The 14,982-nt window shown below is 37.6% G+C and overlaps 1 protein-coding gene and 1 pseudogene across 4 annotated transcripts in view; both read left to right on the top strand.

Annotated features, from left to right (window-relative positions):
- The window catches only part of ERBB4 (v-erb-b2 avian erythroblastic leukemia viral oncogene homolog 4), a 1,604,115-nt gene that overhangs the window by 506,574 nt on the left and 1,082,559 nt on the right, over window positions 1–14,982 (top strand). The window lies entirely within an intron of this gene.
- LOC102825305 lies at window positions 13,695–14,237 on the top strand (annotated as a pseudogene).

Here is a 14,982-nt window from a genome sequence, read left to right as displayed (position 1 = left end):
AAGAAAACTTGAAATACTTACCAGTGAAGATCAAAGACTACAGCTTTCAATATGAATTGCATCTTAATACAAAGAAAATGAAAATATTCACAAATGGACCAATAAATAATATGATAAATGGAGAAAAGATTGAACTTGTCTAAAACTTTGATTTGCTTGGATCCATAACTAACATTTAAGGAGGCAGCAGTCAAGAAATCAACTGATGTATTGCATTAGGCAGATTGATGCAAAGGACCTCTTTAAAATGTTCAAGAGCAATGATGTCAATTTGAGTACTAAGGTACACCTGACCCAGGTCATGGTATTTTCAACCGCCTCATGTGCATGTGAAAGTTGAATAATGAATAAGGAAGACTGTAGAAGAATTGGCGCGTTTGAATTGTGGTTTTGGTGAAGATATTGAAAGTACTATGTACTGCCAGAAGAAAAAACAAATCTGTCTTATAAGAAATATAATCAGACTGCTCCTTAGATGTGGGGATGGTAATACTCAGCTCTCATACTTTAGAAATATTGTCTGGAAGGGCCAGTTTCTAGAGAAGAACATCACGATTGGAAAAAGGGAGGGTCAGTGAAAAAGAAGACTCCCATCAAAATGAATTGTCAGTGGCAGTAACAGGCTCACATATACTAACAATTGTGAGGATGGCACAAGACTGGGCAATTTTTTGTTCTGTGCAGAGTCACTATGAATTGGAACTGATTGGATAACACCTAACAACAGCACAATATAGGAAAAAAAGTGGAATGAATATGGAAAGAATACACAGAGTCACTGCACCAAAAAGAACTGGTCTGTGTTCAACCATTTCAGTTCCTATAATCCAGAATTTAGGGTACTGAAGCAAGAAGGCCAAACTACATTGAAGGCATTTGTACAAAGAACAGGGTAGAGAAATTGACAGATTATCAATTGAGATGTCTCAACAAATGAATGCTATACTGGAAGCTCCATAATCTGTGCCAAGAGATTTGGAACACAGTTACCTGGCCATCTGACTGGATGTGGTCTATATTTGTGCCCCTTCTAGCAAAAGGTGAGCCAACAGAATACAGACATTGTAAAACTATACCTTTATTATCACATGCAAGTAAATGTATGCTGAAGATAATTTAAAACTGCTTGCAACAGTACATAGGGAACTATCAGAAATTCAATTCAGATTCTGAAGAGGATGTGGAACAAGGGAGATACCATTGCAGATGTCTCAAGAAGTTTGACTGAAAGCAGAGAATGCCAGAAAGATGTTTACATATGTGTTGTTGGCTGTACAAAAGTATTCCATTGTGTGGATCATGACAAATTATAGAAAACATTGTAAAGAATAGGAATTCCAGAACACTTCATTGTGTTCGTGAAGTACCTATACATAGACAAGAGGCAGTCTTTCAAACAGAAGAGGATAGTGTGTGATTTAAAATCAGAAAAGATGTGCATCAAAATTGTATCCTTTCACCATATTTATTCAATTTGTATGCTGACCAAAGAGTCGGAGAAGCTGAACTAGATGAAAAAGAATATGGCATCCGGATTGCAGGAAGATTCATTAACAAGCTGAAATATGTAGATAACACAACCTTACTTGCTGAAGGAGAAGCCGACTTGGAGCTCTTACTGATGAAAATCAAAGACTACAGCTTTTAGTCTGGCTTATACCTCAACATAAAAACAACGGAAATCCTCACAACTGGATAAATACGCATCATCGTGATCAGGAAGAAAGTAATGATGTTCTCAATGATTTCATTTTTTTTAGATCCACAGTCAGTGCCCATAGGAACAGCAGTCAAGAAATTAACCGACAATCTTTAGATTAGCACTCCCGTGCTTATCCTACAGTGCCACACCTGGACTCTAGTATAACGCATAAGTATTATCAATATAAACCTACAAATTTATAAAAGATAATGTGTTTTAATGATATATGCATTCCAGCTTGTTTATGGGCAATTTTATTTAATTAAAATGCACTACTGTTGAACACAAATAATTCAGTGCTAGCAGTTGTAAACAACTAATTAGTGTCATGTTTGGAATTATAAATACTTCTGCCATTAGAAGAGAATTTGAATCCCGACTCATCCACTACAGATTTCTCTGGTTTTATTATTTAACTCCATGAGTCTCAGTTTATTCCTCTGTAAGAAATAGATACTAATAATATTTGCTTACTATGATTATTATAAGGCTCGAATGACAATAATGTGTATAAAGTACTTACAAGAATGTCGAGCACCAGTAATAGAAAGGTGGGTAGGATTACTAATAGTAATGCAATTATGATGAATAATTTTGCAATAACATTACTTAAATTAAAAATAACATTCAAACTCTCTGCTGTCAAGTAAATTCCAATTTGCAAGTCCCCTATAATAGGACAGAGGAGAGCTTCCCCATAGGGTTTTTGAGACCCTAAATCTTTAGGGAAACAGACTGCCTCATCTTTCTCCCATGAAGTAGCTGCTGAGTATGATTTAAAGTTTTTGTTTACCCTTTCAGGAGATATATATTTTTACATAAAATCTTTTGTCAGTTACATAGCGTAACTCACTTTATTTTATGCTTATGTGCACAGACTTCAAAAATTTACATTAAACTACAAATGATTTTGTTTTAGTTTTTTGACTAATTGAATTAAGTAAAGTATGATATTTGTTCAGCTGTAGATGCTATGGATTGATTGGCAATATCCTGGTGTGGTGCTGAGGGTTACTGCGCTGGACTGCAAGGTCGGTCTGAACAGCAAGGTCAACAGTTCAAGTTCACCAACTGCTCCTAGGAAACCCTCAACAGGGTCACTATGAGTTGGAAACAACTTGATGGCACTTAACAACAACAACCACTTACTACTGTAATAGGAAAGCTCTTGCAGAAAGTTGAACATATGTCTCACTCTCACAAGTGATATCCACCAGTTAGAAAACAAATTTGAACCATAGATTTTATTTACTTTTCAACTCCTTTTGCATTTAGTCCTGGTGTGGCACTGTAGGATAAGCACTGAACTGCTAATTACAAGCTCCCTGAAAACCCTATATAGGGTCGCTGTTAGTCAGGAACCTGTTCCACAACACCAGTCTAATTAATTCTTCCTTTTAAATACTTTTAAAGTGACATATACTGGCACTTTACTTGTATGAATGGTACAATTTCACAGTGCTAAAACATCACAATCAGAGTAGCTTTTATTCTACACAAGAGGATAGTTGAAGGTATGATAAGCTAGAGAAGAAAGATGGTTGCTAATGTTTGCATACTTATCTCCCACTGGCATTCTACCAGCTTGCAAGTTTGAACTGTCCCTCTTAATCTGAGACAGTTCATCCAGATTCACAGCAAGACCTCAAGGAGAGCCAGATGATGGGGCAGATGGCAGATGACTAATTTGGCAAGCTTTGATGAGTGGAAATTGTTTGCTTTAATTGCTTGTCAAGTCCAGTGCCTGCATTAAAGTTAAGGGCCTAGTATTCTCATAGAACACAAATGCTATAAACTAAATAAGGACTTTTTATGTTTATGTGTACGTAGGTGGTAGGGGGTGGTTTTAAAGCAAACACATATAATGGCAGGGTGGAAGTCATGGAAAGATAGTGGTTACAGGGAACCTTATTTCATCCATGTAAAAATGATACACATGTCATCTCTAAATTTAGAAAGGTTTGCTATTTTTACATCTTTTCAATCTTCCACAAAGTCCACACCACTGAGAATGTTGCCGCAGTCAAGTTAACACAACACCTTAATTATCACAACCCCCCAAAAGATGGATCAGCACAGTGGCAGCAGCAATGGGCTCAAACATTGCCATTGTGAAAAGGACGCACCACCCAGCAACATTTCATTCTGTTGTGCATGGTGTTGCAGTGAGTTGGAACTGACTCGGTGACACTTAACAATAAAAACAGCAGGGATTGTAAATAAACATATGAGTAAAATACAGAAAATACTGGCTAGATTCCACAGCAGACTTTATAGACTTGCCTTTCATCAGTCTGTAGGAGAGAATGATTGTATCTTCCCTAGTGACAGCTCTACCAGTGAAGGGCTGTGATTCCGAATGTCGTTTTTTGTTTGACTCAAGGTTTGTTAGAAAGTATAGTAGTTGTTTTAGCAGATATTGTGATTTTTCACGTTGGTAGTCAGTAATGGTAATGCCGACTCTATGGTACTCAACAACAGAACAACAGTAAGTCAGTAAAACCCTGGAAAGAAAAAGCATTCAGAGTAAGCATTATGTTGGTCACTTATTTTAAAAAGTTAAAGCTATTACTTTGAAAAATTTTTCTTTTCTAGTCTTATATGATATAAACCATGAAATATTTTTTATTTTAAAAAAGGATAACCAATTATTACATTGGAAATAATTTTTTCTAGTCCTATATAATATAAAATGTGAAATATTTCTTACTTTAGTATTAATATTTATATATCCTTTTAAAATTGAATATACAAACAATATAAATTTTATGAAAAATAATGATGCTTATAAAAATATTTAAAATCATTTTAATATGTTTCTACATATTAAAAATAAACTAAGCAGATAAAACTCAGAAGTACTTTAAAAGAAGGATGCATGATTTTTAAGTGTGTTTCATTCCAGGTACACAAGATAATTTGATGCTTGGAATTAATTAATAATTCATCTTAAACATTTTAAAAAATGACAATAATTGCCTGATAAACATTAAAATTTAAGCCTGAAACAAAAACTCTTCTAAGAAGTCCAAAACATATAACAAGCATGCTAAGCCAGGGAAGCATTTCTATGAGTATTAGAATCCAGTTAGGAATAATTGTTACTTTCTAAAATTAGTAAGCACAGACTAATAAGTCAAGATAACAAAATAAAATGATTTGATTGAAGACCTGGATAAGTCAAGAGAATTAATTTAAAAAAAATACTTAAAATCATCAGTATTTAGCAGGGTAGCCAAATTATGAGAAAAATGCAATAGACAGAAGGTTTTAATTTTTAATGCATCAAAATAATAATCCAATAGTATGATCAAATATGTCATAAAAGAACAAAAGTATAAAATATCTTGGCTCAAGCATAATCAGAAAGTTTTATAATTGGTATAAAAGGCCATATTTAACTCAATTAGTCATAAAAGCATTCTTGCATAATGTATGCATGTGGGTGTGCATGTATTCTTATGTGTGTGTGTGCTTTAATTTACATTTAGTAATATTGACTTTTGTTATTGTACAGTTTTGTGACTCTGAATTGATATGTTATGCTGTTGTATGCTGTCCAGTTGATGCAGACTCATAGTGACCCTCCATGACAGACTTGTTGTTATTAAGTGCTGTTGAGTTGGTTACAACTCATAGCAACCCTGAATACGATTTCTGAGGAGCAGCTGATGGGTTTGAACCACCGACCTTGTGGTTAGCTGTTCAGTGTTGATCCTACAGCACCATACCATGAGCCCACGATGACAGAAGTGCCCTATCTGGTTTGTAGAGTATAATCTTTACAGGAGCTGATTGTCAGGTAATATACCTTGCAGTCTCTATTGGACTTGAATCATAAACCTTTTGGTTAGTTACTGAGTGATTAACAATTGTGCCACCAGAACTTCTTTAATTTAGAATGTACCACCACCACAGTCAGTATGCAGAATGGTTCTATCAATCCTAAAATATTCCCCATACTGCCCCTGATTAGTCAAAGCCTTACTCCACCCCCAATCTGTACCTGATCTATCCATCTTTATAATATTGTCATTTTCTAGAATTAACCTAATGTAAATATAAGCATCCAAAGGGAAGCTCAAGGAGACAAAGTCAAATTTCATAATGAAATGTGCAAAACCTGAATTTCAAAAACCAAAATGGCAGGACACACTCAGCATTTCTCAAGCTGAGGGAAATGAAGAAAATATTCAAGCCTCGATTTGCAGTATTGAAGGATTCTATGGGCAAAATATTGAATGATGCAGAAAGCATCAAAAGAAGATGGAAGGAATATGCAGAGTCACAGTACCAAAAATAAATGGTTGGTGTTTAGGTATTTCAAGATGTAGCATATGATCAAGAACCTATAATACTGAAGGAAGAAGTCCAAGGCACATTGAAGACATTGGCAAAGAATAAGGGTCCAGGAACTGATGGAATACAAATTGCATCTCAATGTAAAGAAGACAAAAATCCTCAGCACTTAACCTATAATCAACATCCATATAAATGGAGAAAAGATTGAAGTTGTCAAAGACTTCATTTTGCTCAAATCAATCATCAACACTCATGGAAACAGCAGTCAAGAAATCAAACAATGCATTACATTAGGCAAATTGGCTGCACAAGGTCTTTTTAAAGTGTTAAAGAACAAAGATGTAAGTCTGAAGACTAAAGTATGACTGACCCAAGCTGTGGTACTTCCAATAACTTCATAGTCATGTTAAAGTTGGACAGTGACTAAGGAAGAGATCATAGATTTAATGCATTTGAGGTACGATGTTGGAGGAGAATTTTAAAAGTACCATGGTTTGCCAAAAGAACAAACAGGTCTGTGTTAGAAGAAGTGTAGCCAGAGTGCTCCTTGGAAGCCAGAATGGTCAAACTTCATCTCTCATATTTTGGACATATTATCAGGGGGATCAGTCCCTAGAGAAAGATACCATTTTTGGTAAGGTGGAGAGTCAGAGAAAAATAGGAAGCCCATCAATGAGAGCTTGCCACAGTGGCAACAGCAATGGGATCAAATATAGCAAAGGTTGTGAGCGTGGCACAGGATTGGGCAGTGTGTCATTCTTTTGTACATAGAATCGCTATAAGTCATTACCAACTCAATGACACCTAACAATAACAATAAATATAATCATAAAGTATGTAGATTTTGAATCTAGGGTTTTTTTTTTTTTTAGGTAGATAAGTCTTTGCAAGTCTTCCAAGTTGTTGCTCTGTCAATCATTCGTTCATTTTTGTTGTTGAAAACTATTTAAAATCACCTTATCCATTGAAGGACATTTGGGTTGTTTTCTAGTTTTAGTGAATCTAAGGAAATCTCTGGTAAGCATTCATATACATGTTTTTATTTTGAGTTATGCTGTTGGAGGAGAATAATAAAAGTACCATAGTTTGCCAAAAGAACAAACAGATCTGTGTTGGAAGAAGTGCAGCCAGAGTGCTCCTTGGAGGCCAGGATGGCCAAACTTCATCTCTCATACTTGGGACATATTGTCAGGAGGGACTAGTTGCTGGAGAAGGATATCATGTTTGGTAAGGTGGAGGGTCAGAGAAAAAGAGGAAGACCCCTGGTGAGAGGATTGGCCAAGTGGCAGCATCAATGGACTCAAGCATGGCAATGATAGTGAGGTTGGGCCAGGATTGGGCAGTGATTCCTTCTGCTGTGCATAAGGTCACTATGGGTTGGTACCGACTCTATGGCACCTAACAACAACAACAACAACAATATAGACATTTGTTGTTGTTGTTGTTAAGTGCCATCAAGTCGGTTCCGACCCATAGCAACCCTGGATAGGGTTTCCAAGGAGCAGCTGGTGATCTCTGCAACCTTGCAGTTCAAACGACTTTGCGGTCTGGCGCATTAACCCACAGCACCACACCAGCACTCCATAGATTGTCCTTTCTCTAGAGTATATGGACAAGTGGAATTGTTGGGTTATTTAGTTGAAGTATATATGTGCCCAGATGTGACTCCCCTCAAGAGCATTCATTATGTGTAACCATTACATAATGTAGAGTTGGTATTAAGACTGCATTTTAGAAATGAATTCAACCGTAGAAATTTTAAGTTGGAAGTATGAGAACTAACTCTTAAGATGGTTCATCTTCAGGACTGAGGGGAACTCAGGGGGTAGCAGGATAGCATAACAAACGAAGCTCATGGGAGGGGCACACTGACTAGAAACTTCAAAATAAGAATACACCTATCAAAGAAATAGGAGGTTAACTTTAAATGAGAATGCTACCATCAAGGACAAGTAGGCTCCATCTGGGCTAGATTCTTAACCCCATAGTACTCAATGGAGAGGAACTGGGGGAGGGACTCTCTCAGGAGACTAAAACTCTTTATGAGATGGCCATGCCTTGCATCTGCCTATGTCTACTGGGTCTGAAGCCCGATTTTGCAAAATTGAATAAGCAAGCTTCACTCTCTCTAAAATGAGTACAGATTAGATTTCTTAAGCATTTGTTGGTAAGCACCTATGATAATCCATCAGTGACCTCATATGGGATAAGGTGGTTTGACCCAGTTCTCCCTCCAGAGGCCCATTGGGGTAAGGTCCCAGTCAGGGATTTATACAGCTCTGCTAGTGCCTAAGAGGGGTTGAGTCAGTACAGTGTCCAGGGTACTGACAGATTTTCTCACAGAAGGAAACTGAAGATCAACTGCTATTTGGGAAAAGAACAAATCGAATCTAAAAAGAAGTCAGTTGTCTGTGTTTACATTGCTAGAACGTTATAGAAAGCACAGAAGTCCTGACCTCTCTCTATTCTAGTGCTTCTTCCTTTATATCAGATTGATTTCAGTGCATTAGCATGCAAGCCTTATGTTTTCATTTGAATTAATGTCACAGTGTATACATATATTATATATTTGAATAAATAACAATGTTGTTGTTATTATATGCTGTTGAGTCAATTCTGACCCATAGTTACCCTGAATAGGGTTTCTGAGAGCTGCTGGTGGATTTGAACTGCTGACCTTGTGATTACCAGTCCTGTGGTTATCCTACAGCGCCATGGTTATCCTATAGCACCCATAATAACAGTTGTGTTGGTAGTAGTTAAGTGCTGTTGAGTCATTTTCAACTCGTGGTGTTCCTGTATGGGGTTTCCAAGCAGTGGCTGATGAGTTTGAACCACCGACCTTGTCACTCATACTGACCTTGCGGTCCAGTGCTTTATCCCATGTGCCACACCAGCACTCTTAATGAATGTTAATTGAGCAGCATCAATGAGTTAAACACAGCAAGAAATATGTATTGATACAATGAATCTTCACCGCAGCCTTATGATATGGGGACTGTTGCCTATTGCCCATAATGAAGAAAATGAATCACAGAGATTCCAAATAACTTGTACATGATTGCATTCCTGGCCAGCAATTGAGTTGGTTTTCAGATGCTGGAGGTGGGTTTTAAGCACTGTTCATTAACCTTCAAAACTGTTTTGCATTGCTAAGAACACTTAGCTTACAAACTCCCTTTATATACACAGATGATGTGAAAGTGATGAAGTGATTTGCCGACCTTCAGTTAGTTTTAATAAAATGAAGGAACCAGAACATGATTTATTATTTTAAAATCTGTTTCTCAGTGACTCCAAACTACGTGTATTTATTCCACAAATAATGATTAAGCATCTACTATGTGACTGCTCTTCCAGGGGCTAAACAGTCAAAGGCTGTCTCTTGTGGAGACTGCTTCCTACTATGGAGACAGGGAATAAGCAAGTAACTAGCTAATGTGTCCTGGTGTGGCACTGGAGGTTAATGTGCCGTACTGTAAAGTCAGTTTGAACTGTAAGGTCTGTGGTTCAAGCTCACCAGGCACCCCATGGAAACCTTATACAGGGTCCTTATGAATTGGAACGGGCTTAACAGCACTTAACAACAACAAGGTAATTAGAACTAGTCATGGAACAAATATAGAGAAGGCAAAGAAGACAGAAGGAATTGTATGGAAAATAGTTGCATATTTTAGTAAGAAGGTGGTAAAAGAAGACTTTTCTGAAAAAGTTACATTTAAGTAAAAACCTGAATACAGGTATTTTTTCCAGACAAAGATAAGAAGTTTGTGTTTTATAGTAACTGTGATTGGAAACTAAGGAGTATTTTTAGCAGGGAAGTGACATGAATAGTTTATGTTTTTAAACAGATCTTTCTGGTTTGTCTGTGAAGAATGAACCAGTGTGGGCAGGTAGAGACTATAGTTGAGTGAGGAGACTGTCAAAGCCCAGGCCAGAGATGCCAGTGGTTTGGGCTAAATGACTGGAGCAATGGAGTGTTTTGAACAGAGCAGTCAGAATTTGCTGTATCCATATAACCATAATAACACCTATAATAGTCACTGTAAGTTTTAATGGTTTCTAGGGAGTCCTGGTAGCGTAGTGGTTACGAATCGGGCTGCAAACCTTAAGGTCAGTGGTTCGAAACTACCAGCCGCTCCGCGGGAGAAAGATGAGGCTTTCTACTCCCGTAAGGATTTACACCCTCGGAAACCCTGTACAGGGTCGCTATGGGTCGGAACCGACTCGAAGGCACTTAACAACAACAACAACAAGGGAGTCCTGGTTACGAACCGGGCTGCGAACCGCAAGGTCAGCAGTTCGAAACTACCAGCTGCTCCGCGGGAGAAAGATGAGGCTTTCTACTCCTGGAAAGATTTATAGCCTCGGAAACCCTGTACAGGGCTGCTATGGGTCGGAACCGACTCAACGGCACTTAACAACAACAGGGAGTCCTGGTGTGACGCTGTGGGTTAATGCACCAGGCTGCAAAGCTGTTAGACCTGCGAGGTCGGTGGTTCAAATTCACCAGCTGCTCCTCGGAAACCCTATACAGGGTCGCTATGGGTTGAAACTGACTCGGTGGCACTCAACAACAACAACAAGTGTGCTTTTTGTAGTAGAAAGATGAGGCTTTGCTCCCACAAAGAAGCCCTGTAAGTCGGAACTGACTCGACAGCACTTAGTAACAACAACATTGTGCTCTTTGTTTCGTTTTGAGCTTTACTGCACTGCAGATTTTTAAATGCCAACAATGTACAGTAATCTAAACGCTATTATTATGTTCACATATATGAAAAAGGAAATACTTATCAAGGTCAAATAAGATTGAAAAATTCAAAAATTTGTATCAGGTTATCAAGCATTTTTGTACCGATAGTCTCTGAATTATGTACAACCATACATAAATGGTTTAATGTAATTTAGGCTATATATACTAGGTATCTCATAAGGAGGGCAGCTGGCACAGTGGTTCCGTACTGGGCTGTTAACTGACAGCCTAGCTGTTGCAACCAATCAGCTGATCCCTGGAAGAAAAAAAGATCTGGCAGTTCGTGCTCGTGAAGATTACAGCCTAAAGACGCAAACCGTGTGGGCTACTTCTACTATACTGTAAAGTCATGTGAATTGGAATTGACTCAATGGCAAACAATCACACTGCGCCTTGTAAAATTACCTTGTTGTTGTCAAATGCTGTCGAGTTGGTTCTTACTCATAGTGACTCTGTACCAGTTTCCAAGGCTATAAATCTTTGTAGGAGCAGAAAGCGTCATCTTTCCATCACAGAGTGCTCGAAGGCTCAAATTGCCAACCGGGTGGTTAGTAGTCCAGTGTTTATCCTACAGAGCCACCACACTCACCATAACTACATTGTTGTTGTTGTTGCTGTTGTGAAGTGCTGTATAGGGTTTCCGAGGAGCAGCTGGTGAGCTTGAACCACCGACCTTGCAGTTCAAATGGCCTTGCAGTCTGGCACATTAACTCACAGCGCCACACCAGGATTCCGGATAACAACATTGCTATTGTTGTTAGGTGCTGTAGAGTTGATTCTGACCCATAGCAACCCTGTATAGGGTTTCCAACGAGCAGCTGGTAAGCTTGAACCACCGGCCTTGCAGTTTAAATGACTTTGCAGTCTGACGCATTAGCCCACAGTGCCACACCAGGACTCCAGATAACAACATTAGCCTTACCAAATATTCATCATCTATTTCTGTTGTTGTTATTACGTGCCATCAATTCATATCTGACTCACAGTGACCCTGTGTAGAGTTTCCAAGGAGCAGCTGGTGGATTTGAACTGCAAATCTTGCTGTTCAAACCGACCTTGTAGCCCAGTGCTTTATACTGCATGTCCATACTAGGACTCCTCATTATCTATGTTGTTGTTATTAAGTGCCGTTGAGTAGGTTCCCATTCATAGCAACCCTATATAGGGTTTCCGAGGAGCAGCTGGTGAGCTTCAACTGCCAACTTTGCAGTTCGAACGACTTTGCAGTCCAACATATTAACCCACAGTGCCACACCAGGACTCCCTCATTTCCTATAGAACATATTATCTATTGTTGTTGTTATTATGTGCCATCGAGTTGGTTCCAACTTGTAGCCACCCTGTATAGGGTTTCCATGAGCAGCTGGTGGGTTTGAACCACTGACCTTGTATTTAGCAGTCTACTGCTTATCCTATAGACCCAAAGCAAGATTCCATGGTATCTATAGAATATGTATTTTGACATGAGATTAGGTATGTATAGATAAATATTCATTTCTTAATTGAGATCCATGATAATCATTTGATTTAAAAGCTAGGCAAACATTTGATTTCTTAAATATTTTTCTCCTTGCTTTCTTTCTGTACTAAACAAATGCAGTGCTGATTTCCACAAGCATAACAGACTTGGAATCAAACATTTATTTTTAGTATTACTATGCAATATAGGATAAGCACTGGATCATAAGTTCAGTTTGAATCTCAAGGTCGGTGGTTCAATCTCACTGGCTACTCCTTGAAAACCTTATACAGGGTCGCTAAGATGTGGAACCAATTGAAAGGCACTTAACAACAATATTGACATAGATATTGTTATTGGTTTTTCTTTGGTTTTCAATTTGCTCCAAATATATTTCCCCTTTGAGTAAAATAAATAATTTAAACTTACCTGAAGATGAAATAATTCACTCATAGTTGGATGTAAAATTTACATCAAGATGACTAAAAAGTACTTGGTTACAACTGTAGCTCTATTTGTAACTGAATGACTACTAAGTAGAATAATTAGTGATTTGATTAATGTCTCACATATTTTTATCCTCCTAGAGTTACATGTGGAATGAAAACTCTAGGGAGCACATGCAAATTCAAGGGTTTTGAAGCTTGAACTCTCATAAAGCTTATAGCTTATAGACTTTATAGGAATGTTGGCAAACAAGACTGGATTTTGTTAACGTTGTTTTGGCTGGCGAAGAAGACTTTTCAATTTTGTTTTGATAAAACAGCTTTGGGAAAATCAATGAAACTTGATGGTTTAAACATTTTCTTGTATCCATTGCCTGATTATAAAATCAATTGACAAATTAAAGTGGTGAGGTATTCGGTGAAGGCCTCATGAGGAGAAGTACAAATGTGTTTTGTGTCTGTCCAATCTAGTACTTTTAAAATCACATCTATCTTTCAAGATAAACATTACTATTTAAATAATATTGATTCTAGATGGTTTGGATCAAGCATTAATATACAAAAAAAAATCTCACTGGGACACAAATATTCCCTCATTTGAACTATGTGTAATACAATCTCTGGAGTAGACTAAGGAAGTGGGCATTCTGAGTAAATAAAGCTTCTGTTTATTGGATGGTCTTTGTTGTTGTAGCTGAAAAATGTTTCTAAATATGTTCATTTCCATTTTCGGTTTTAGTGCAGTATCTATAAAGCACAGCTGAAATTTTATTGAATAGTAATTTTTTTTTTTGTAACTTGAGGGTGACTTTCAGAATGCCAATTATAATTGTTTTCAAAGCAGTTAAATAATATTGAATAAAATACTTTGCAAGATATAGATACATATATCAAAAATGCAAATTAATATTAACATATAGCTCCTCTCCTCAAAGGTTATTATTTGGGGAGAGGAGCTATATATCGATATTATTTTATAGCTAATATTTCATATGTAGTCTTTTATAAGATTACCTTAATTTAGGTTGACATATGTCCTTTATTTCTGCTGTGGTCGATAAGGATTTCCTTGTTGGATATTCTCTGAAACCAAATGACCAAATTTTGGCTGAAGACAAAGGAACTGTTTGATGAACTTGTAAAAAAATTCAAAGTTGAGTCTCATGCTGGTGGCTCTCTACCCAGAGTTCAATCACAGTGGCTCAGTGGATGATTCAGCAACCACATAAGGCAGCAACATTTTGTGGATGCATCGGTGTAGATAAATTCGGGGAGATCCTGAAGAGACAAGCTGCTGAAGCCCATGGAGATGCTCATTACTACAAGCAGAATGAACAGCCAACAGGGACTTGTGCCGCCTACATCACTGGTGACAACAGGTCCCTTGTAGCTAATCTTGCTGCTGCCAACTGTGTTAAAAAGGAAAAACATCTTGATCTGGAGAAAAACTGGGTGTTGGTAGAAAAAGCAAGAGTTTGTTATATAGCGGGCTTTTTTCTTATGGTTTCCCCAGAATCAGTATTAAAAGTGGCACACACTAGGGAGAGAGGGCACGATAATGACCACAGAAAGTGACATCACTTCCTTTGCTGTCTTGGATCAAGACTAAAAAGAAATTGTTGACACCAATAAGGCTGGAGATGCATTTGTTGAAGGTTTTCTCTCTCAACTGGTTCATGACAAGCTCCTTGCTGATTGCATCCACTCTGGTCACTATGCGGCGAGCGTCGTCATTAGGTGAATTGGCTGCACCTTCCCAGAAAAGCCGGACTTCCACTGAGGAAGGAGCAGAGAACTCAGGCCTCGAAGGACAGACACTGCCTAGATCGCTTCCTGATACTTCCTGTATTAATAAAGAAGAAAATTTATCTGCCATCTTTTCCTACTCTAATAATAGTCATTCGTAATTTAGAGGGTACAGCAATGCTCGGTAGAATATTTATTCTAGCAAAAACGTACAAAACTGATGTTTATTTCTGTAATTTGATAATGCTACTTAAATGTCAATTAAATAATAATCTAAAATCACAATAGAAATCTTTTTATGTCACTTCCCATTACTTTGTAAATTCATGTGTACTTAGAAAATTATTAATTATTTTACATTTCTGCTTTGAATGCAGATGCAATTTAGTAATATATGTTTTTAAAAGAATTAATCCTAATACCAAAACATCTGCTTTTTATACATATGCTTGATTTAGGACTGTATCTGTGTGTGTGCATATGTTGTTGTTGTTGTTGTTAAGTGCCATCGAGTCGGGTCCGACCCATAGCGACCCTGTACAGGGTTTCCAAGGGTGTAAATCTTTATGGGAGT

This window comes from Chrysochloris asiatica, unplaced genomic scaffold, assembly GCF_000296735.1.
Source record: "Chrysochloris asiatica unplaced genomic scaffold, ChrAsi1.0 scaffold00212, whole genome shotgun sequence".
NCBI classification, from domain to species: domain Eukaryota; kingdom Metazoa; phylum Chordata; class Mammalia; order Afrosoricida; family Chrysochloridae; genus Chrysochloris; species Chrysochloris asiatica.
Note: the sequence above shows the minus strand (reverse complement) of the source record. Positions and strands in the feature narration are given on the sequence as shown.